The sequence below is a fragment of the Scyliorhinus torazame genome, chromosome 29, assembly GCF_047496885.1.
Source record: "Scyliorhinus torazame isolate Kashiwa2021f chromosome 29, sScyTor2.1, whole genome shotgun sequence".
Taxonomy (NCBI): domain Eukaryota; kingdom Metazoa; phylum Chordata; class Chondrichthyes; order Carcharhiniformes; family Scyliorhinidae; genus Scyliorhinus; species Scyliorhinus torazame.
In genome coordinates this window covers 40,448,084-40,470,536 of record NC_092735.1, presented here as the reverse complement: position 1 = coordinate 40,470,536, position 22,453 = coordinate 40,448,084, and the positions used below count along the sequence as shown (strand labels likewise).

Here is a 22,453-nt window from a genome sequence, read left to right as displayed (position 1 = left end):
TGAGTGGCAGTATGATGCTAGAAGGGGTGTGAGTGGCAGTATGATGCTAGAGGAGGTGTGAATGGCAGTATGATGCTAGAGGGGGTGTGAATGGCAGTATGATGCTAGAGGGGGTGTGAGTGGCAGTTTGATGCTAGAGGGGGTGTGAGTGGCAGTATGATGCTAGAGGGGGTGTGAGTGGCAGTATGATGCTAGAGGAGGTGTGAATGGCAGTATGATGCTAGAGGAGGTGTGAATGGCAGTATGATGCTAGTGGAGGTGTGAATGGCAGTATGATGCTAGAGGGGGTGTGAATGGCAGTATGATGCTAGAGGAGGTGTGAATGGCAGTATGATGCTAGAGGAGGTGTGATTGGCAGTATGATGCTAGAGGAGGTGTGAATGGCAGTATGATGCTAGAGGAGGTGTGAATGGCAGTATGATGCTAGACGGGGTGTGAATGGCAGTATGATGCTAGAGGAGGTGTGAGTGGCAGTATGATGCTAGAGGAGGTGTGAATGGCAGTATGATGCTAGAGGAGGTGTGAGTGGCAGTATGATGCTAGAGGAGGTGTGAATGGCAGTATGATGCTAGAAGGGGTGTGAGTGGCAGTATGATGCTAGAGGGGGTGTGAATGGCAGTATGATGCTATAGGAGGTGTGATTGGCAGTATGATGCTAGAGGAGGTGTGAATGGCAGTATGATGCTAGAGGAGGTGTGAGTGGCAGTATGATGCTAGAGGAGGTGTGAATGGCAGTATGATGCTAGAGGAGGTGTGAGTGGCAGTATGATGCTAGAGGAGGTGTGAATGGCAGTATGATGCTAGAAGGGGTGTGAGTGGCAGTATGATGCTAGAGGGGGTGTGAATGGCAGTATGATGCTAGAGGAGGTGTGATTGGCAGTATGATGCTAGAGGAGGTGTGAATGGCAGTATGATGCTAGAGGAGGTGTGAATGGCAGTATGATGCTAGAAGGGGTGTGAATGGCAGTATGATGCTAGAGGGGGTGTGAGTGGCAGTATGATGCTAGAGGGGGTGTGAATGGCAGTATGATGCTAGAGGGGGTGTGAATGGCAGTATGATGCTAGAGGAGGTGTGAGTGGCAGTATGATGCTAGAGGAGGTGTGAATGGCAGTATGATGCTAGAAGGGGTGTGAGTGCAGTATGATGCTAGAGGGGGTGTGAATGGCAGTATGATGCTAGAGGAGGTGTGATTGGCAGTATGATGCTAGAGGGGGTGTGAGTGGCAGTATGATGCTAGAGGGGGTGTGAATGGCAGTATGATGCTAGAGGGGGTGTGAATGGCAGTATGATGCTAGAAGGGGTGTGAATGGCAGTATGATGCTAGAGGGGGTGTGAGTGGCAGTATGATGCGGGAGGGGGTGCGAATGGCAGTATGATGCTAGAGGGGGTGTGAATGGCAGTATGATGCTAGGAGGGGTGTGAGTGGCAGTATGATGCTAGAGGAGGTGTGATTGGCAGTATGATGCTAGAAGGGGTGTGAATGGCAGTATGATGCTAGAGGAGGTGTGAGTGGCAGTATGATGCTAGAGGGGGTGTGAGTAGCAGTATGATGCTAGAGGAGGTGTGAATGGCAGTATGATGCTAGAGGAGGTGTGAATGGCAGTATGATGCTAGAGGAGGTGTGAGTGGCAGTATGATGCTAGAAGGGGTGTGAGTGGCAGTATGATGCTAGAGGGGGTGTGAATGGCAGTATGATGCTAGAGGAGGTGTGATTGGCAGTATGATGCTAGAGGGGGTGTGAGTGGCAGTATGATGCTAGAGGAGGTGTGAATGGCAGTATGATGCTAGAGGAGGTGTGAATGGCAGTATGATGCTAGAAGGGGTGTGAGTGGCAGTATGATGCTAGAGGGGGTGTGAATGGCAGTATGATGCTAGAGGAGGTGTGATTGGCAGTATGATGCTAGAGTGGGTGTGAGTGGCAGTATGATGCTAGAGGAGGTGTGAGTGGCAGTATGATGCTAGAGGAGGTGTGAATGGCAGTATGATGCTAGAAGGGGTGTGAGTGGCAGTATGATGCTAGAGGGGGTGTGAGTGGCAGTATGATGCTAGAGGAGGTGTGAATGGCAGTATGATGCTAGAGGAGGTGTGAGTGGCAGTATGATGCTAGAGGGGGTGTGAGTGGCAGTATGATGCTAGAGGAGGTGTGAATGGCAGTATGATGCGAGACGGGGTGTGAGTGGCAGTATGATGCTACAGGGGGTGTGAATGGCAGTATGATGCTAGAAGGGGTGTGAGTGGCAGTATGATGCTAGAGGGGGTGTGAATGGCAGTATGATGCTAGAGGAGGTGTGAATGGCAGTATGATGCTAGCAGGGGTGTGAGTGGCAGTATGATGCTAGAGGGGGTGTGAATGGCAGTATGATGCTCGAGGGGGTGTGAATGGCAGTATGATGCTAGAGGGGGTGTGAGTGGCAGTATGATGCTAGAGGGGGTGTGATTGGCAGTATGATGCTAGAAGGGGTGTGAACGGCAGTATGATGCTAGAGGGGGTGTGATTGGCAGTATGATGGTAGAGGAGGTGTGAATGGCAGTATGATGCTAGCAGGGGTGTGAATGGCAGTATGATGCTAGAGGAGGTGTGAATGGCAGTATGATGCTAGAGGGGGTGTGAATGGCAGTATGATGCTAGAGGAGGTGTGAATGGCAGTATGATGCTAGAGGAGGTGTGAATGGCAGTATGATGCTAGAGGGGGTGTGAATGGCAGTATGATGCTAGAGGGGGTGTGAATGGCAGTATGATGCTAGAAGGGGTGTGAGTCGCAGTGTGATGCTAGAGGGGGTGTGAATGGCAGTATGATGCTAGAGGGGGTGTGAATGGCAGTATGATGCTAGAAGGGGTGTGAGTCGCAGTGTGATGCTAGAGGGGGTGTGAATGGCAGTATGATGCTAGAGGAGGTGTGATTGGCAGTATGATGCTAGAGGGGGTGTGAGTGGCAGTATGATGCTAGAGGAGGTGTGAGTGGCAGTATGATGCTAGAGGAGGTGTGAATGGCAGTATGATGCTAGAAGGGGTGTGAGTGGCAGTATGATGCTAGAGGGGGTGTGAGTGGCAGTATGATGCTAGAGGAGGTGTGAATGGCAGTATGATGCTAGAGGAGGTGTGAGTGGCAGTATGATGCTAGAAGGGGTGTGAGTGGCAGTATGATGCTAGAGGAGGTGTGATTGGCAGTATGATGCTAGAGGGGGTGTGAGTGGCAGTATGATGCTAGAGGAGGTGTGAATGGCAGTATGATGCTAGAGGAGGTGTGAATGGCAGTATGATGCTAGAGGAGGTGTGATTGGCAGTATGATGCTAGAGGGGGTGTGAGTGGCAGTATGATGCTAGAGGGGGTGTGAGTGGCAGTATGATGCTAGAGGGGGTGTGAATGGCAGTATGATGCTAGAGGGGGTGTGAGTGGCAGTATGATGCTAGAGGGGGTGTGAATGGCAGTATGATGCTAAGGGAGGTGTGAGTGGCAGTATTATGCTAGAGGGGGTGTGAGTGGCAGTATGATGCTAGAGGAGGTGTGAATGGCAGTATGATGCGAGACGGGGTGTGAGTGGCAGTATGATGCTAGAGGGGGTGTGAATGGCAGTATGATGCTAGAGGAGGTGTGAATGGCAGTATGATGCTAGCAGGGGTGTGAGTGGCAGTATGATGCTAGAGGGGGTGTGAATGGCAGTATGATGCTAAGGGAGGTGTGAGTGGCAGTATTATGCTAGAGGGGGTGTGAATGGCAGTATGATGCTACAGGAGGTGTGAATGGCAGTATGATGCGAGACGGGGTGTGAGTGGCAGTATGATGCTAGAGGGTGTGTGAATGGCAGTATGATGCTAGAGGAGGTGTGAATGGCAGTATGATGCTAGAAGGGGTGTGAGTGGCAGTATGATGCTAGAGGGGGTGTGAATGGCAGTATGATGCTAGAGGAGGTGTGAATGGCAGTATGATGCTAGCAGGGGTGTGAGTGGCAGTATGATGCTAGAGGGGGTGTGAATGGCAGTATGATGCTCGAGGGGGTGTGAATGGCAGTATGATGCTAGAGGGGGTGTGAGTGGCAGTATGATGCTAGAGGGGGTGTGATTGGCAGTATGATGCTAGAGGGGGTGTGAATGGCAGTATGATGCTAGAGGGGGTGTGATTGGCAGTATGATGCTAGAGGAGGTGTGAATGGCAGTATGATGCTAGCAGGGGTGTGAGTGGCAGTATGATGCTAGAGGGGGTGTGAATGGCAGTATGATGCTAGAGGAGGTGTGAATGGCAGTATGATGCTAGAGGAGGTGTGAATGGCAGTATGATGCTAGAAGGGGTGTGAGTCGCAGTGTGATGCTAGAGGGGGTGTGAATGGCAGTATGATGCTAGAGGAGGTGTGATTGGCAGTATGATGCTAGAGGGGGTGTGAGTGGCAGTATGATGCTAGAGGAGGTGTGAATGGCAGTATGATGCTAGAGGGGGTGTGAATGGCAGTATGTTGCTAGAGGAGGTGTGATTGGCAGTATGATGCTAGAGGGGGTGTGAGTGGCAGTATGATGCTAGAGGAGGTGTGAATGGCAGTATGATGCTAGAGGAGGTGTGATTGGCAGTATGATGCTAGAGGAGGTGTGAGTGGCAGTATGATGCTAGAGGGGGTGTGAGTGGCAGTATGATGCTAGAGGAGGTGTGAATGGCAGTATGATGCTAGAAGGGGTGTGAGTGGCAGTATGATGCTAGAGGGGGTGTGAATGGCAGTATCATGCTAGAGGAGGTGTGATTGGCAGTATGATGCTAGAGGGGGTGTGATTGGCAGTATGATGCTAGAGGAGGTGTGATTGGCAGTATGATGCTAGAGGGGGTGTGAATGGCAGTATGATGCTAGAAGGGGTGTGAGTGGCAGTATGATGCTAGAGGGGGTGTGAATGGCAGTATGATGCTAGAAGGGGTGTGAGTGGCAGTATGATGCTAGAGGAGGTGTGAATGGCAGTATGATGCTAGAAGGGGTGTGAGTGGCAGTATGATGCTAGAGGGGGTGTGAATGGCAGTATGATGCTAGAAGGGGTGTGAGTGGCAGTATGATGCTAGAGGAGGTGTGAATGGCAGTATGAAGCTAGAGGGGGTGTGAATGGCAGTATGATGCTAGAGGAGGTGTGAGTGGCAGTATGATGCTAGAGGGGGTATGAGTGGCAGTATGATGCTAGAGGAGGTGTGATTGGCAGTATGATGCTAGAGGAGGTGTGAATGGCAGTATGATGCTAGAAGGGGTGTGAGTGGCAGTATGATGCTAGAGGGGGTGTGAATGGCAGTATGATGCTAGAAGGGGTGTGAGTGGCAGTATGATGCTAGAGGAGGTGTGAATGGCAGTATGATGCTAGAGGGGGTGTGAATGGCAGTATGATGCTAGAGGGGGTGTGATTGGCAGTATGATGCTAGAGGGGGTGTGAATGGCAGTATGATGCTAGAAGGGGTGTGAATGGCAGTATGATGCTAGAAGGGGTGTGATTGGCAGTATGATGCTAGAGGGGGTGTGATTGGCAGTATGATGCTAGAGGGGGTGTGAATGGCAGTATGATGCTAGAAGGGGTGTGAGTGGCAGTATGATGCTAGAGGGGGTGTGAATGGCAGTATGATGCTAGAAGGGGTGTGAGTGGCAGTATGATGCTAGAGGAGGTGTGAATGGCAGTATGATGCTAGAGGGGGTGTGAATGGCAGTATGATGCTAGAGGGGGTGTGAGTGGCAGTATGATGCTAGAGGAGGTGTGATTGGCAGTATGATGCTAGAGGGGGTGTGAATGGCAGTATGATGCTAGAAGGGGTGTGAGTGGCAGTATGATGCTAGAGGGGGTGTGAATGGCAGTATGATGCTAGAAGGGGTGTGAGTGGCAGTATGATGCTAGAGGAGGTGTGAATGGCAGTATGATGCTAGAGGGGGTGTGAATGGCAGTATGATGCTAGAGGGGGTGTGAGTGGCAGTATGATGCTAGAGGGGGTGTGAGTGGCAGTATGATGCTAGAGGGGGTGTGAGTGGCAGTATGATGCTAGAGGGGGTATGAGTGGCAGTATGATGCTAGAGGAGGTGTGATTGGCAGTATGATGCTAGAGGGGGTGTGAATGGCAGTATGATGCTAGAGGAGGTGTGAGTGGCAGTATGATGCTAGAGGAGGTGTGAATGGCAGTATGATGCTAGAAGGGGTGTGAGTGGCAGTATGATGCTAGAGGGGGTGTGAATGGCAGTATGATGCTAGAGGAAGTGTGATTGGCAGTATGATGCTAGAGGAGGTGTGAATGGCAGTATGATGCTAGAGGAGGTGTGAATGGCAGTATGATGCTAGAAGGGGTGTGAATGGCAGTATGATGCTAGAGGGGGTGTGAATGGCAGTATGATGCTAGAGGGGGTGTGAATGGCAGTATGATGCTAGAGGAGGTGTGAGTGGCAGTATGATGCTAGAGGAGGTGTGAATGGCAGTATGATGCTAGAAGGGGTGTGAGTGGCAGTATGATGCTAGAGGGGGTGTGAATGGCAGTGTGATGCTAGAGGAGGTGTGAATGGCAGTATGATGCTAGAGGAGGTGTGAGTGGCAGTATGATGCTAGAGGAGGTGTGAATGGCAGTATGATGCTAGAAGGGGTGTGAGTGGCAGTATGATGCTAGAGGGGGTGTGAATGGCAGTATGATGCTAGAGGAGGTGTGATTGGCAGTATGATGCTAGAGGAGGTGTGAATGGCAGTATGATGCTAGAGGAGGTGTGAATGGCAGTATGATGCTAGAAGGGGTGTGAATGGCAGTATGATGCTAGAGGGGGTGTGAATGGCAGTATGATGCTAGAGGGGGTGTGAATGGCAGTATGATGCTAGAGGAGGTGTGAGTGGCAGTATGATGCTAGAGGAGGTGTGAATGGCAGTATGATGCTAGAAGGGGTGTGAGTGGCAGTATGATGCTAGAGGGGGTGTGATTGGCAGTATGATGCTAGAGGAGGTGTGAATGGCAGTATGATGCTAGAAGGGGTGTGAATGGCAGTATGATGCTAGAGGGGGTGTGAGTGGCAGTATGATGCTAGACGGTGTGTGAATGGCAGTATGATGCTAGAGGGGGTGTGAATGGCAGTATGATGCTAGAAGGGGTGTGAGTGGCAGTATGATGCTAGAGGAGGTGTGATTGGCAGTATGATGCTAGAAGGGGTGTGAGTGGCAGTATGATGCTAGAGGGGGTGTGAATGGCAGTATGATGCTAGAATGGGTGTGAGTGGCAGTATGATGCTAGAGGGGGTGTGAATGGCTGTATGATGCTAGAGGAGGTGTGAGTGGCAGTATGATGCTAGAGGAGGTGTGATTGGCAGTATGATGCTAGAGGGGGTGTGAGTGGCAGTATGATGCTAGAGGAGGTGTGAATGGCAGTATGATGCTAGAGGGGGTGTGAATGGCAGTATGATGCTAGAGGAGGTGTGAGTGGCAGTATGATGCTAGAGGGGGTGTGAGTGGCAGTATGATGCTAGAGGAGGTGTGAATGGCAGTATGATGCTAGCAGGGGTGTGAGTGGCAGTATGATGCTAGAGGGGGTGTGAATGGCAGTATGATGCTAGAGGAGGTGTGAATGGCAGTATGATGCTAGAGGAGGTGTGAATGGCAGTATGATGCTAGAAGGGGTGTGAGTGGCAGTGTGATGCTAGAGGGGGTGTGAATGGCAGTATGATGCTAGAGGAGGTGTGATTGGCAGTATGATGCTAGAGGGGGTGTGAGTGGCAGTATGATGCTAGAGGAGGTGTGAATGGCAGTATGATGCTAGAGGGGGTGTGAATGGCAGTATGATGCTAGAGCAGGTGTGATTGGCAGTATGATGCTGGAGGGGGTGTGAGTGGCAGTATGATGCTAGAGGGGGTGTGAGTGGCAGTATGATGCTAGAGGAGGTGTGAATGGCAGTATGATGCTGGAGGGGGTGTGAATGGCAGTATGATGCTAGAGGAGGTGTGATTGGCAGTATGATGCTAGAGGGGGTGTGAGTGGCAGTATGATGCTAGAGGAGGTGTGAATGGCAGTATGATGCTAGAGGAGGTGTGAATGGCAGTATGATGCTAGAAGGGGTGTGAGTGGCAGTATGATGCTAGAGGGGGTGTGAATGGCAGTATGATGCTAGAGGAGGTGTGATTGGCAGTATGATGCTAGAGGGGGTGTGAGTGGCAGTATGATGCTAGAGGAGGTGTGATTGGCAGTATGATGCTAGAGGGGGGCTGAGTGGCAGTATGATGCTAGAGGAGGTGTGAATGGCAGTATGATGCTAGAGGAGGTGTGAATGGCAGTATGATGCTAGAAGGGGTGTGAGTGGCAGTATGATGCTAGAGGGGGTGTGAATGGCAGTATGATGCTAGAGGAGGTGTGATTGGCAGTATGGTGCTAGAGGGGGTGTGAGTGGCAGTATGATGCTAGAGGAGGTGTGATTGGCAGTATGATGCTAGAGGGGGTGTGAGTGGCAGTATGATGCTAGAGGAGGTGTGAGTGGCAGTATGATGCTAGAGGAGGTGTGAATGGCAGTATGATGCTAGAAGGGGTGTGAGTGGCAGTATGATGCTAGAGGGGGGGTGAATGGCAGTATGATGCTAGAGGAGGTGTGAGTGGCAGTATGATGCTAGAAGGGGTGTGAGTGGCAGTATGATGCTAGAGGGGGTGTGAGTGGCAGTATGATGCTAGAGGAGGTGTGAATGGCAGTATGATGCTAGAGTGGGTGTGAATGGCAGTATGATGCTAGAGGGGTGTGAATGGCAGTATGATGCTAGAGGGGGTGTGAGTGGCAGTATGATGCTAGAGGAGGTGTGAATGGCAGTATGATGCTAGAGTGGGTGTGAATGGCAGTATGATGCTAGAGGGGTGTGAGTGGCGAAATCATAAACAGCAACCACCCAAAAGCAGAGACAAAGTAAAATAAAAGAAATTCAAGAGAAAAGAGAAAGCCAACAAATAGAAAGGAAACTGAATCGAAGCTACTGACAGTCATTGTTTTGCATTAGATATGAAGAATAGAAAAGTAAGATAAAGTACTGTCTAGTAATCACAGTCCGAATCCCCAGACAGGCAGGAGAGAAACCTGAACAGGACATCCAGGACTGTTCCCGTGGTCTGGACGGTCATAGCTGTTTGTTTGTCCAGATTTCCTGCCTCTGTCTTTATATCAGCTGGAATAAGAGATGTGAGCCCGTTATCATTTCTCCATCTCCCACATGGGGAGGAGTAAGGGTCCCACCCTGTACCAGGTGACACAGGCCCAGTGTGGCTTTTATTCTGCTCTTTCCTTTACTTTTACTCTTGATTATTGCCTCGTGAAGGAATTTCACTATCTCTTTAAGGTGGCATTGACTGGCAGAGCCTGGCAAATGGTATTTAAAGGGATCTAAACATTGTCTGCAGGAGAGGCAGAGAGATATCCATGCCCACACCCCACCAGCAGCTGTTAGCAGCTCAGTGATAATACTCTGATCTCCGAGTTGGAGTTTGTGGGTTCAAATCCCACTACAAACACTTGAGTAAAGTCTAGATGACGTTTTAATGCTGGACTGAAGGATGAGGTAGAATGTGGCTCCGTCTACCCTCTCGGAGGATGTCAAATATTCCATGAAAGTTCTGCTCAGTGTCCCAGCCATTTTCAGATGATATCGGTAAAGTAGATAATCATTATCCTACTGTTGTTTGGGATCATGCTGTGCTATAGTTAGTTACTGTGTTTCCTACATTATAATATTAAGTACACGTCAAAAGTACTTTGTTGCTATAATGTGATTTGAAACACCCCGAGTTAGAAACAGATGCTCAGTAAATGCAAGTCTTTATTTTCTTGGTGATAGGCTGATAGTATAATATATATCAAAACAACATATCGTAAATGTAATATATTTGCATCTTCGTTATGTCAGATGTATTGAGTTAATGAATGGGGGGGGGGGGGCAGAATATTAAAAACAGGAAACATACCAGAATGGTAGAAAATAAAATAAGAATGATTCAATGAAGTAGAGTGAAGTTTCATTGGCAGAGCCTTGTCTGGGCTGGTCTGGGCTAGACTGGGCTGGGTTAGGCTGTGCTGGCCTGAGCTAGATTGCTGGCCTGGGCTGGACTGGCCTGGGCTAGATTGCTGGCCTGGGCTGGGCTGGCCTGGGCTAGATTGCTGGCCTGGGCTGGGCTGGCCTGGGCTAGACTGGGCTGGCCTGGCCTGAGCTGGTCTGGGCTGAGCTGGGATAGACTGGGCTGAGCTGAGCTGGTCTGGGCTGAGCTGGGATAGACTGGACTGGGCTGGGCTGGACTGGCCTGAGCTGGTCTGGGCTAGACTGAGCTGGGCTGCCCTGGGCTAGACTGGGCTGCCCTGGGCTGGACTGGCCTGAGCTGGTCTTGGCTAGGCTGGGCTGGGCTGGGCTGGGCTAGACTGGGGTGGGCTAGACTGGGGTGGGCTAGACTGAGCTGAGCTGAACCGGCCTGAGCTGTGCTGGCGGGCTGTGCTGGACTGGCCTGAGCTGGGCTGGGCTAGACTGAGCTGATCTGAGCTTGGCTGGGCTGGGCTGGGCTAGACTAGGCTGGCCTGGGCTGGGCTAAACTAGGCTGGCTGGACTGATCTGGGCTGGACTGGACTGCACTGGGCTGGGCTAGACAGGACTGGGCTAGGCTGGGCTAGACGGGGCTGGATTGGGCAATGCTGGGCTGGGTTGAGTTGGGTTGGGCTGGGCTGGGCTGGCCTAGGCTGGGCTGGGTTGAGTTGGGCTGGGTTGGGCTGGGTTGGGCTGGGCTGGGCTGGCCTAGGCTGGGCTGGGCTAGGTTGGGTTGGGTTGGGCTGGGTTGAGTTGGGCTGGGCTGGGCTGGCCTAGGCTGGGCTGGGTTGGGCTGGGCTGGGTTGGGCTGGGTTGAGTTGGGCTGGGCTGGGCTATCCTGGACTTGGCTGAAATTGGATCACGTTGCAGGAGACTGTGGAGTAATAAGCAAGACCTTTACCCAGCATCTTCAGTCCCACACAATGTCCAAAAGGGTTCCCGTCCTCTATCCCTCCCTCTGATACCCTCTCCCGCCATCCCTATCACCCTCCCTCCCACCTTTTCTATTCAGTTTGTGACAATGAGGTCAGTATAATGCAGTCTTTCTCTCACATCTCATTTTCAGCTCTGATGGATATTGCATCCACCAGGAACGGGATATTGATTAAGGGAAGGAAGACTGCTCGATATTTGTGCTCACATCTAAACAACACTCTGTATAGCACAGTGAGTATCACAATGAAATGAAATGAAAATCGCTTATTGTCACAAGTAGGCTTCAAATGAAGTTACTGTGAAAAGCCCCTAGTCGCCACATTCCGGCGCCTGTTCGGGGAGGCTGGTACGGGAATTGAACCGTGCTGCTGGCCTGCCTTGGTCTGCTTTAAAAGCCAGCGATTTAGCCCTGTGCTAAACCAGCCCCACAAGCAACAGGTTAACAGCACCGGCCTCTTTTATATCAACTCAAGATTCTAATGGTTTCCTGTTCATTTCGAGTTAGCCAAAGGGACAGAGTGTAATGAATCCATGTTTGCTCCTGATGAGTTAGACTGTAAAAACTTCACTTTGCTGTACATATAGAAAAGCAGATTTTGTTTAGTGATGTCAAACTGTTAAATGTTGTTGTTCAGAAGGATTCTTTTCCAATTAAGGGGCAATTTAGCGTGGCCAACCCACCTACCTCGCATATCTTTGGGTTGTGGGGGAGAATGTGCAAACTCCACACGGACAGTGACTCAGGACCAGGATCGATCCTGGGTACTCGGTGTCATGAGGCAGCAGTGCTAACCACTGCACCACCGTGCCGTCCCTGAATTAAGTTAATAAATTGAAAGCTGTTCAGTATAAATTGAAATAAAAACTGAAAATGCAGTAAAAACTCATCAGGTCTGGCAGCATCTATGGAGAGAGAAACAGGATTAATGTTTCAACTCCGTTTGACTTCAGTCTTGTGGAGTTTTGGAATTGTCTGCCACAGAGGGTTGTTGATATTGTTGCTTTCAAAGCAGAAATTGATATATTTTCACATTCTAAAGGAATCAAGCGATATGGGGATCGGGTAAAAACGTTGAGCAGCCATGATCTTAATGAAAGGAAACATTGAAAGGAGGAGTTTCTCAGTATTTAAAGGAGGACTTTCTCAGTGTTTAATCGAGGAGTTTCTCAGTGTCTAAACGAGGAGTTTCTCAGTGTCTAAACGAGGAGTTTCTCAGTGTCTAAACGAGGAGTTTCTCAGTGTCTAAACGAGGAGTTTCTCAGTGTTTAAACGAGGAGTTTCTCAGTGTTGAACGGAGGAGTTTCTCAGTGTTTAAAGGAGTTTCTCAGTGTTTAAAGGAGGTGTTTCTCTGTCTAAACGAGGAGTTTCTCAGTGTTTAAACGAGGAGTTTCTCAGTTTCTAAACGAGGAGTTTCTCAGTGTCTAAACGAGGAGTTTCTCAGTGTTTAAACGAGGAGTTTCTCAGTGTTTAAAGGAGTTTCTCAGTGTTTAAAGGAGGTGTTTCTCTGTCTAAACGAGGAGTTTCTCAGTGTTTAAACGAGGAGTTTCTCAGTTTCTAAACGAGGAGTTTCTCAGTGTCTAAACTAGGAGTTTCTCAGTGTTTAAACGAGGTGTTTCTCAGTGTCTAAACGAGGAGTTTCTCAGTGTTTAAACGAGGAGTTTCTCAGTGTTTAAAGGAGTTTCTCAGTGTTTAAAGGAGGAGTTTCTCAGGGTCTAAACGAGGAGTTTCTCAGTGTTTAAAGGATGAGTTTCTCAGTGTTTAACGGAGGAGTTTCTCAGTGTCTAAACGAGGAGTTTCTCAGTGTTTAACGGAGGAGTTTCTCAGTGTCTAAACGAGGAGTTTCTCAGTGTTTAACGGAGTTTCTCAGTGTTTAACGGAGGAGTTTCTCAGTTTCTAAACGAGGAGTTTCTCAGTGTCTAAACGAGGAGTTTCTCAGTGTTTAACGGAGGAGTTTCTCAGTGTTTAACGGAGGAGTTTCTCAGTGTCTGAACGAGGAGTTTCTCAGTGTCTAAAGGAGGAGTTTCTCAGTGTTTAACGGAGGAGTTTCTCAGTGTTTAAAGGAGGGGTTTCTCAGTGTTTAAAGGAGTTTCTCAGTGTCTGAACGAGGAGTTTCTCAGTGTTTAACGGAGGAGTTTCTCAGTGTTTAAAGGAGTTTCTCAGTGTCTGAACGAGGAGTTTCTCAGTGTCTAAAGGAGGAGTTTCTCAGTGTTTAACGGAGGGGTTTCTCAGGGTTTAAACGAGGAGTTTCTCAGTGTTTAAAGGAGGAGTTTCTCAGTGTCTAAACGAGGAGTTTCTCAGTGTCTGAACGAGGAGTTTCTCAGTGTCTAAAGGAGGAGTTTCTCAGTGTTTAACGGAGGGGTTTCTCAGGGTTTAAACGAGGAGTTTCTCAGTGTTTAACGGAGGAGTTTCTCAGTGTCTAAACGAGGAGTTTCTCAGTGTTTAAAGGAGGAGTTTCTCAGTGTTTAACGGAGGGGTTTCTCAGGGTTTAAACGAGGAGTTTCTCAGTGTTTAAAGGAGGAGTTTCTCAGTGTTTAACGGAGGGGTTTCTCAGGGTTTAAACGAGGAGTTTCTCAGTGTTTAAAGGAGGAGTTTCTCAGTGTTTAACGGAGGGGTTTCTCAGGGTTTAAACGAGGAGTTTCTCAGTGTTTAACGGAGGAGTTTCTCAGTGTCTAAACGAGGAGTTTCTCAGTGTTTAAAGGAGGAGTTTCTCAGTGTTTAACGGAGGGGTTTCTCAGGGTTTAAACGAGGAGTTTCTCAGTGTTTAAAGGAGGAGTTTCTCAGTGTTTAACGGAGGGGTTTCTCAGGGTTTAAACAAGGAGTTTCTCAGTGACTAAACGAGGAGTTTCTCAGTGTCTAAACGAGGAGTTTCTCAGTGTCTAAAGGAGGAGTTTCTCAGTGTTTAACGGAGGAGTTTCTCAGTGTCTAAACGAGGAGTTTCTCAGTGTTTAACGGAGGAGTTTCTCAGTGTTTAAACGAGGAGTTTCTCAGTGTTTAACGGAGGAGTTTCTCAGTGTTTAACGGAGGAGTTTCTCAGTGTCTGAACGAGGAGTTTCTCAGTGTTTAACGGAGGAGTTTCTCAGTGTCTAAACGAGGAGTTTCTCAGTGTCTAAAGGAGGAGTTTCTCAGTGTTTAACGGAGGAGTTTCTCAGTGTCTAAACGAGGAGTTTCTCAGTGTTTAAAGGAGGAGTTTCTCAGTGTCTGAACGAGGAGTTTCTCAGTGTTTAACGGAGGAGTTTCTCAGTGTCTAAACGAGGAGTTTCTCAGTGTTTAAAGGAGGAGTTTCTCAGTGTCTGAACGAGGAGTTTCTCAGTGTTTAACGGAGGAGTTTCTCAGTGTTTAAACGAGGAGTTTCTCAGTGTTTAAACGAGGAGTTTCTCAGTGTTTAACGGAGGAGTTTCTCAGTGTTTAACGGAGGAGTTTCTCAGTGTCTGAACGAGGAGTTTCTCAGTGTTTAACGGAGGAGTTTCTCAGTGTCTAAACGAGGAGTTTCTCAGTGTTTAAAGGAGGAGTTTCTCAGTGTTTAACGAGGAGTTTCTCAGTGTTTAACGGAGGAGTTTCTCAGTGTCTGAACGAGGAGTTTCTCAGTGTTTAACGGAGGAGTTTCTCAGTGTCTGAACGAGGAGTTTCTCAGTGTTTAACGGAGGAGTTTCTCAGTGTCTAAACGAGGAGTTTCTCAGTGTTTAAACGAGGAGTTTCTCAGTGTTTAAACGAGGAGTTTCTCAGTTTTTAAACGAGGAGTTTCTCAGTGTTTAAAGGAGGAGTTTCTCAGTGTCTAAACGAGGAGTTTCTCAGTGTTTAAACGAGGAGTTTCTCAGTGTCTAAACGACGAGTTTCTCAGTGTCTAAACGACGAGTTTCTCAGTGTCTAAATGAGGAGTTTCTCAGTGTTTAAACGAGGAGTTTCTCAGTGTTTAACGGAGGAGTTTCTCAGTGTCTAAACGAGGAGTTTCTCAGTGTTTAAAGGAGTTTCTCAGTGTCTAAACGAGGAGTTTCTCAGTGTTTAAACAAGGAGTTTCTCAGTGTTGAACGGAGGAGTTTCTCAGTGTCTAAACGAGGAGTTTCTCAGTGTTTAACGGAGGAGTTTCTCAGTGTCTGAACGAGGAGTTTCTCAGTGTTTAACGGAGGAGTTTCTCAGTGTTTAAAGGAGTTTCTCAGTGTTTAAAGGAGGTGTTTCTCTGTCTAAACGAGGAGTTTCTCAGTGTTTAAACGAGGAGTTTCTCAGTTTCTAAACGAGGAGTTTCTCAGTGTTTAAACGAGGAGTTTCTCAGTGTTTAAACGAGGAGTTTCTCAGTGTTTAAAGGAGTTTCTCAGTGTTTAAACGAGGAGTTTCTCAGTGTTTAAAGGAGGAGTTTCTCAGTGTTTAAAGGAGGAGTTTCTCAGTGTTTAAACGAGGAGTTTCTCAGTGTTTAAAGGAGGAGTTTCTCAGTGTTTAAAGGAGGAGTTTCTCAGTGTTTAAACGAGGAGTTTCTCAGTGTTTAAACGAGGAGTTTCTCAGTGTTTAAACGAGGAGTTTCTCAGTTTTTAAACGAGGAGTTTCTCAGTGTTTAAAGGAGGAGTTTCTCAGTGTCTAAACGAGGAGTTTCTCAGTGTTTAAACGAGGAGTTTCTCAGTTTCTAAACGAGGAGTTTCTCAGTGTTTAAAGGAGTTTCTCAGTGTTTAAAGGAGGAGTTTCTCAGTGTTTAAACGAGGAGTTTCTCAGTTTCTAAACGAGGAGTTTCTCAGTGTTTAAACGAGGAGTTTCTCAGTGTTTAAAGGAGTTTCTCAGTGTTTAAAGGAGGTGTTTCTCAGTGTTTAAAGGACGAGTTTCTCAGTGTTTAAACGAGGAGTTTCTCAGTTTTTAAACGAGGAGTTTCTCAGTGTTTAAAGGAGGAGTTTCTCAGTGTTTAAACGAGGAGTTTCTCAGTTTTTAAAGGAGTTTCTCAGTTTTTAAAGGAGGAGTTTCTCAGTGTTTAAACGAGGAGTTTCTCAGTGTTTAAACGAGGAGTTTCTCAGTGTTTAAAGGAGTTTCTCAGTGTTTAAAGGAGTTTCTCAGTGTTTAAAGGAGGAGTTTCTCAGTGTTTAAACGAGGAGTTTCTCAGTGTTTAAAGGAGGAGTTTCTCAGTGTTTAAAGGAGGAGTTTCTCAGTGTTTAAACGAGGAGTTTCTCAGTTTCTAAACGAGGAGTTTCTCAGTGTTTAAACGAGGAGTTTCTCAGTGTTTAAAGGAGTTTCTCAGTGTTTAAAGGAGGAGTTTCTCAGTGTTTAAACGACGATTTTCTCAGTGTTTAAACGAGGAGTTTCTCAGTGTTTAAAGGAGTTTCTCAGTGTTTAAAGGAGGAGTTTCTCAGTGTTTAAACGAGGAGTTTCTCAGTTTTTAAACGAGGAGTTTCTCAGTGTTTAAAGGAGTTTCTCAGTGTTTAAAGGAGTTTCTCAGTGTTTAAAGGAGGAGTTTCTAAGTGTTTAAAGGAGTTTCTCAGTGTTTAAAGGAGTTTCTCAGGGTCTAAACGAGGAGTTTCTCAGTGTTTAAAGGAGTTTCTCAGTGTCTAAAGGAGTTTCTCAGTGTTTAAAGGAGGAGTTTCTCAGTGTTTAAAGGAGTTTCTCAGTGTTTAAAGGAGTTTCTCAGTGTTTAAACGAGGAGTTTCTCAGTGTTTAAAGGAGGAGTTTCTCAGTGTTTAAACGAGGAGTTTCTCAGTGTTTAAACGAGGAGTTTCTCAGTTTTTAAAGGAGTTTCTCAGTTTTTAAAGGAGGAGTTTCTCAGTGTTTAAACGAGGAGTTTCTCAGTGTTTAAAGGAGTTTCTCAGTGTTTAAAGGAGTTTCTCAGTGTTTAAAGGAGGAGTTTCTCAGTGTTTAAACGAGGAGTTTCTCAGTGTTTAAAGGAGGAGTTTCTCAGTGTTTAAACGAGGAGTTTCTCAGTTTTTAAAGGAGTTTCTCAGTGTTTAAAGGAGGAGTTTCTCAGTGTTTAAAGGAGTTTCCCAGGGTCTAAACGAGGAGTTACTCAGGGTTTAAACAAGGAGTTTCTCAGTGTTTAAAGGAGGGGTTTCTCAGTGTTTAAACGAGGAGTTTCTCAGTGTTTAAACAAGGAGTTTCTCAGTGTTTAAACGAGGAGTTTCTCAGTTTTTAAAGGAGTTTCTCAGTTTTTAAAGGAGGAGTTTCTCAGTGTTTAAACGAGGAGTTTCTCAGTGTTTAAAGGAGTTTCTCAGTGTTTAAAGGAGTTTCCCAGGGTCTAAACGAGGAGTTACTCAGGGTTTAAACAAGGAGTTTCTCAGTGTTTAAAGGAGGAGTTTCTCAGGGTCTAAACGAGGAGTTTCTCAGTGTCTAAACGAGGAGTTTCTCAGTGTCTAAACGAGGAGTTTCTCAGTGTCTAAACGAGGAGTTTCTCAGTGTCTAAACGAGGAGTTTCTCAGTGTTTAAACAAGGAGTTTCTCAGTGTCTAAACGAGGAGTTTCTCAGTGTCTAAACGAGGAGTTTCTCAGTGTTTAAACAAGGAGTTTCTCAGTGTTTAAAGGAGTTTCTCAGTGTCTAAACGAGGAGTTTCTCACGGTTTAAACAAGGAGTTTCTCAGTGTTTAAACGAGGAGTTTCTCAGGGTCTAAACGAGGAGTTTCTCAGTGTTTAAACGAGGAGTTTCTCAGTGTTTAAAGGAGTTTCTCAGTGTCTAAACGAGGAGTTTCTCACGGTTTAAACAAGGAGTTTCTCAGTGTTTAAACGAGGAGTTTCTCAGGGTCTAAACAAGGAGTTACTCAGGGTTTAAACAAGGAGTTTCTCAGTGTTTAAAGGAGTTTCTCAGTGTTTAAAGGAGTTTCTCAGTGTTTAAAGGAGGAGTTTCTCAGTGTTTAAACGAGGAGTTTCTCAGTGTCTAAACGAGGAGTTTCTGTGTTTAAAGGAGGAGTTTCTCAGTGTTTAAAGGAGTTTCTCAGTGTTTAAAGGAGGAGTTTCTCAGTGTTTAAACGAGGAGTTTCTCAGTGTCTAAACGAGGAGTTTCTCAGTGTTTAAAGGAGGAGTTTCTCAGTGTTTAAAGGAGGAGTTTCTCAGTGTTTAAACGAGGAGTTTCTCAGTGTTTAAAGGAGGAGTTTCTCAGTGTTTAAAGGAGGAGTTTCTCAGTGTTTAAACGAGGAGTTTCTCAGTGTCTAAACGAGGAGTTTCTCAGTGTTTAAAGGAGGAGTTTCTCAGTGTTTAAACGAGGAGTTTCTCAGTGTCTAAACGAGGGGTTTCTCAGTGTTTAAACAAGGAGTTTCTCAGTGTTTAAAGGAGGAGTTTCTCAGTGTTTAAACGAGGAGTTTCTCAGTGTTTAAAGGAGGAGTTTCTCAGTGTTTAAAGGAGGAGTTTCTCAGTGTTTAACGGAGGGGTTTCTCAGGGTTTAAACGAGGAGTTTCTCAGTGTCTAAACGAGGAGTTTCTCAGTGTCTAAACGAGGAGTTTCTCAGTGTCTAAACGAGGAGTTTCTCAGTGTCTAAAGGAGGAGTTTCTCAGTGTTTAACGGAGGAGTTTCTCAGTGTCTAAACGAGGAGTTTCTCAGTGTCTAAACGAGGAGTTTCTCAGTGTTTAACGGAGGAGTTTCTCAGTGTTTAACGGAGGAGTTTCTCAGTGTCTGAACGAGGAGTTTCTCAGTGTTTAACGGAGGAGTTTTTCAGTGTCTAAACGAGGAGTTTCTCAGTGTCTAAAGGAGGAGTTTCTCAGTGTTTAACGGAGGAGTTTCTCAGTGTTTAAACGAGGAGTTTCTCAGTGTTTAAAGGAGTTTCTCAGTGTTTAAAGGAGTTTCTCAGTGTTTAAAGGAGTTTCTCAGTGTTTAAAGGAGGAGTTTCTCAGTGTTTAAAGGAGGAGTTTCTCAGTGTTTAAACGAGGAGTTTCTCAGTGTTTAAAGGAGTTTCTCAGTGTTTAAAGGAGGAGTTTCTCAGTGTTTAAACGAGGAGTTTCTCAGTTTTTAAAGGAGTTTCTCAGTTTTTAAAGGAGGAGTTTCTCAGTGTTTAAACGAGGAGTTTCTCAGTGTTTAAACGAGGAGTTTCTCAGTGTTTAAAGGAGTTTCTCAGTGTTTAAAGGAGTTTCTCAGTGTTTAAAGGAGGAGTTTCTCAGTGTCTGAACGAGGAGTTTCTCAGTGTTTAACGGAGGAGTTTCTCAGTGTCTAAACGAGGAGTTTCTCAGTGTTTAAAGGAGTTTCTCAGTGTTTAAAGGAGGAGTTTCTCAGTGTTTAAACGAGGAGTTTCTCAGTGTCTAAAGGAGGAGTTTCTCAGTGTTTAACGAGGAGTTTCTCAGTGTTTAACGGAGGAGTTTCTCAGTGTTTAACGGAGGAGTTTCTCAGTGTCTGAACGAGGAGTTTCTCAGTGTTTAACGGAGGAGTTTCTCAGTGTTTAACGGAGGAGTTTCTCAGTGTCTAAACGAGGAGTTTCTCAGTGTTTAAACGAGGAGTTTCTCAGTGTTTAAAGGAGGAGTTTCTCAGGGTTTAAACAAGGAGTTTCTCAGTGTTTAAACGAGGAGTTTCTCAGTGTTTAAAGGAGGAGTTTCTCAGTGTCGAACGAGGAGTTTCTCAGTGTTTAAACGAGGAGTTTCTCAGTGTTTAAAGGAGTTTCTCAGTGTTTAAACAAGGAGTTTCTCAGTGTTTAAACGAGGAGTTTCTCAGTGTCTAAACGAGGAGTTTCTCAGTGTTTAAACGAGGAGTTTCTCAGTGTTTAAAGGAGTTTCTCAGTGTTTAAACAAGGAGTTTCTCAGTGTTTAATCGAGGAGTTTCTCAGTGTCTAAACGAGGAGTTTCTCAGTGTCTAAACGAGGAGTTTCTCAGTGTTTAACGGAGGAGTTTCTCAGTGTTTAAAGGAGTTTCTCAGTGTTTAAAGGAGGTGTTTCTCTGTCTAAACGAGGAGTTTCTCAGTGTTTAAACGAGGAGTTTCTCAGTTTCTAAACGAGGAGTTTCTCAGTGTTTAAAGGAGGAGTTTCTCAGTGTTTAAAGGAGGAGTTTCTCAGTGTTTAAAGGAGGAGTTTCTCAGTGTTTAAACGAGGAGTTTCTCAGTTTCTAAACGAGGAGTTTCTCAGTGTTTAAACGAGGAGTTTCTCAGTGTTTAAAGGAGTTTCTCAGTGTTTAAAGGAGGAGTTTCTCAGTGTTTAAAGGAGTTTCTCAGTGTTTAAAGGAGGAGTTTCTCAGTGTTTAAAGGAGGAGTTTCTCAGTGTTTAAAGGAGTTCCTCAGGGTCTAAACGAGGAGTTTCTCAGTGTTTAAAGGAGGAGTTTCTCAGGGTCTAAACGAGGAGTTTCTCAGTGTCTAAACGAGGAGTTTCTCAGTGTTTAAACAAGGAGTTTCTCAGTGTTTAAAGGAGGAGTTTCTCAGTGTTTAAAGGAGTTTCTCAGTGTTTAAAGGAGGAGTTTCTCAGTGTTTAAACGAGGAGTTTCTCAGGGTCTAAACGAGGAGTTTCTCAGTGTTTAAAGGAGGAGTTTTTCAGTGTTTAAAGGAGGAGTTTCTCAGTGTCGAACGAGGAGTTTCTCAGTGTTTAAAGGAGTTTCTCAGTGTTTAAAGGAGGAGTTTCTCAGTGTCTAAACGCGGAGTTTCTCAGTGTTTAAACGAGGAGTTCCTCAGTGTTTAAACAAGGAGTTTCTCAGTGTTTAAACAAGGAGTTTCTCAGTGTTTAAAGGAGGGGTTTCTCAGTGTTTAAACAAGGAGTTTCTCAGTGTTTAAACGAGGAGTTTCTCAGGGTCTAAACGAGGAGATTCTCAGTGTTTAAAGGAGGAGTTTCTCAGTGTTTAAACGAGGAGTTTCTCAGGGTCTAAACGAGGAGTTTCTCAGTGTTTAAAGGAGGAGTTTTTCAGTGTTTAAAGGAGGAGTTTCTCAGTGTCGAACGAGGAGTTTCTCAGTGTTTAAAGGAGTTTCTCAGTGTTTAAAGGAGGAGTTTCTCAGTGTTTAAAGGAGGAGTTTCTCAGTGTTTAAACGCGGAGTTTCTCAGTGTCTAAACGAGGGGGTTCTCAGTGTCTAAACGAGGGGGTTCTCAGGGTTTAAAGGAGGTGTTTCTCAGTGTCTAAAGGCGGAGTTTCTCAGTGTTTAAACGAGGAGTTCCTCAGCGTTGAAACGACGATTTTCTCAGTTTTTAAAGGAGGAGTTTCTCAGTGTTTAAAGGAGGAGTTTCTCAGTGTTTAATGGAGGAGTTTCTCAGTGTTTAACGGAGGAGTTTCTCAGTGTTTAAACGAGGAGTTTCTCAGTGTTTAAACGAGGAGTTTCTCAGTGTTTAAAGGAGGAGTTTCTCAGTGTTTAAACGAGGAGTTTCTCAGTGTTTAAACGAGGGGTTTCTCAGTGTTTAATGGAGTTTCTCAGTGTTTAACCGAGGAGTTTCTGTGTTTAAAGGAGGAGTTTCTCAGTGTTTAAAGGAGTTTCTCAGTGTTTAAAGGAGGAGTTTCTCAGTGTTTAAACGAGGAGTTTCTCAGTGTTTAAACGAGGAGTTTCTCAGTGTCTAAACGAGGAGTTTCTCAGGGTTTAAACAAGGAGTTTCTCAGTGTTTAAAGGAGGAGTTTCTCAGTGTTTAAAGGAGGAGTTTCTCAGTGTTTAAAGGAGGAGTTTCTCAGTGTTTAAAGGAGTTTCTCAGGGTCTAAACGAGGAGTTACTCAGGGTTTAAACAAGGAGTTTCTCAGTGTTTAAAGGAGGGGTTTCTCAGTGTTTAAACGAGGAGTTTCTCAGGGTTTAAACAAGGAGTTTCTCAGTGTTTAAACAAGGAGTTTCTCAGTGTTTAAACGAGGAGTTTCTCAGTGTTTAAACGCGGATTTTCTCAGTGTTTAAACGAGGAGTTCCTCAGCGTTTAAACGACGATTTTCTCAGTGTTTAAAGGAGTTCCTCAGGGTCTAAACGAGGAGTTTCTCAGTTTTTAAAGGAGGAGTTTCTCAGTGTTTAAAGGAGTTTGTCAGTGTCTAAACGCGGAGTTTCTCAGTGTTTAAACGAGGAGTTCCTCAGCGTTGAAACGACGATTTTCTCAGTTTTTAAAGGAGGGGTTTCTCAGTGTTTAAAGGAGTTTCTCAGTGTTTAACGGAGGAGTTTCTCAGTGTTTAAAGGAGGAGTTTCTCAGTGTTTAAAGGAGGAGTTTCTCAGTGTTTAAAGGAGTTTCTCAGTGTTTAATGGAGGAGTTTCTCAGTGTTTAACGGAGGAGTTTCTCAGTGTTTAAACGAGGGGTTTCTCAGTGTTTAATGGAGTTTCTCAGTGTTTAACCGAGGAGTTTCTGTGTTTAAAGGAGGAGTTTCTCAGTGTTTAAAGGAGTTTCTCAGTGTTTAAAGGAGGAGTTTCTCAGTGTTTAAACGAGGAGTTTCTCAGTGTCTAAACGAGGAGTTTCTCAGTGTTTAAAGGAGTTTCTCAGTGTTTAAAGGAGGAGTTTCTCAGTGTTTAAAGGAGTTTCTCAGTTTTTAAAGGAGGAGTTTCTCAGTGTTTAAAGGAGTTTCTCAGTTTTTAAAGGAGGAGTTTCTCAGTGTTTAATGGAGGAGTTTCTCAGTGTTTAAAGGAGTTTCTCAGTGTCAAATGAGGAGTTTCTCAGTGTTTAAAGGAGTTTCTCAGTGTTTAAAGGAGGAGTTTCCC

The 22,453-nt window shown here is 45.9% G+C and overlaps 1 long non-coding RNA gene across 1 annotated transcript in view; it reads left to right on the top strand.

Annotated features, from left to right (window-relative positions):
• The window catches only part of LOC140403798 (uncharacterized), a 51,448-nt gene that overhangs the window by 9,908 nt on the left and 19,087 nt on the right, over window positions 1–22,453 (top strand). Inside the window, exon 2 of the long non-coding RNA XR_011938417.1 lies at window positions 11,082–11,182. This is a non-coding gene — a long non-coding RNA (uncharacterized lncRNA). The remainder of the gene's footprint in view (window positions 1–11,081; window positions 11,183–22,453) is intronic.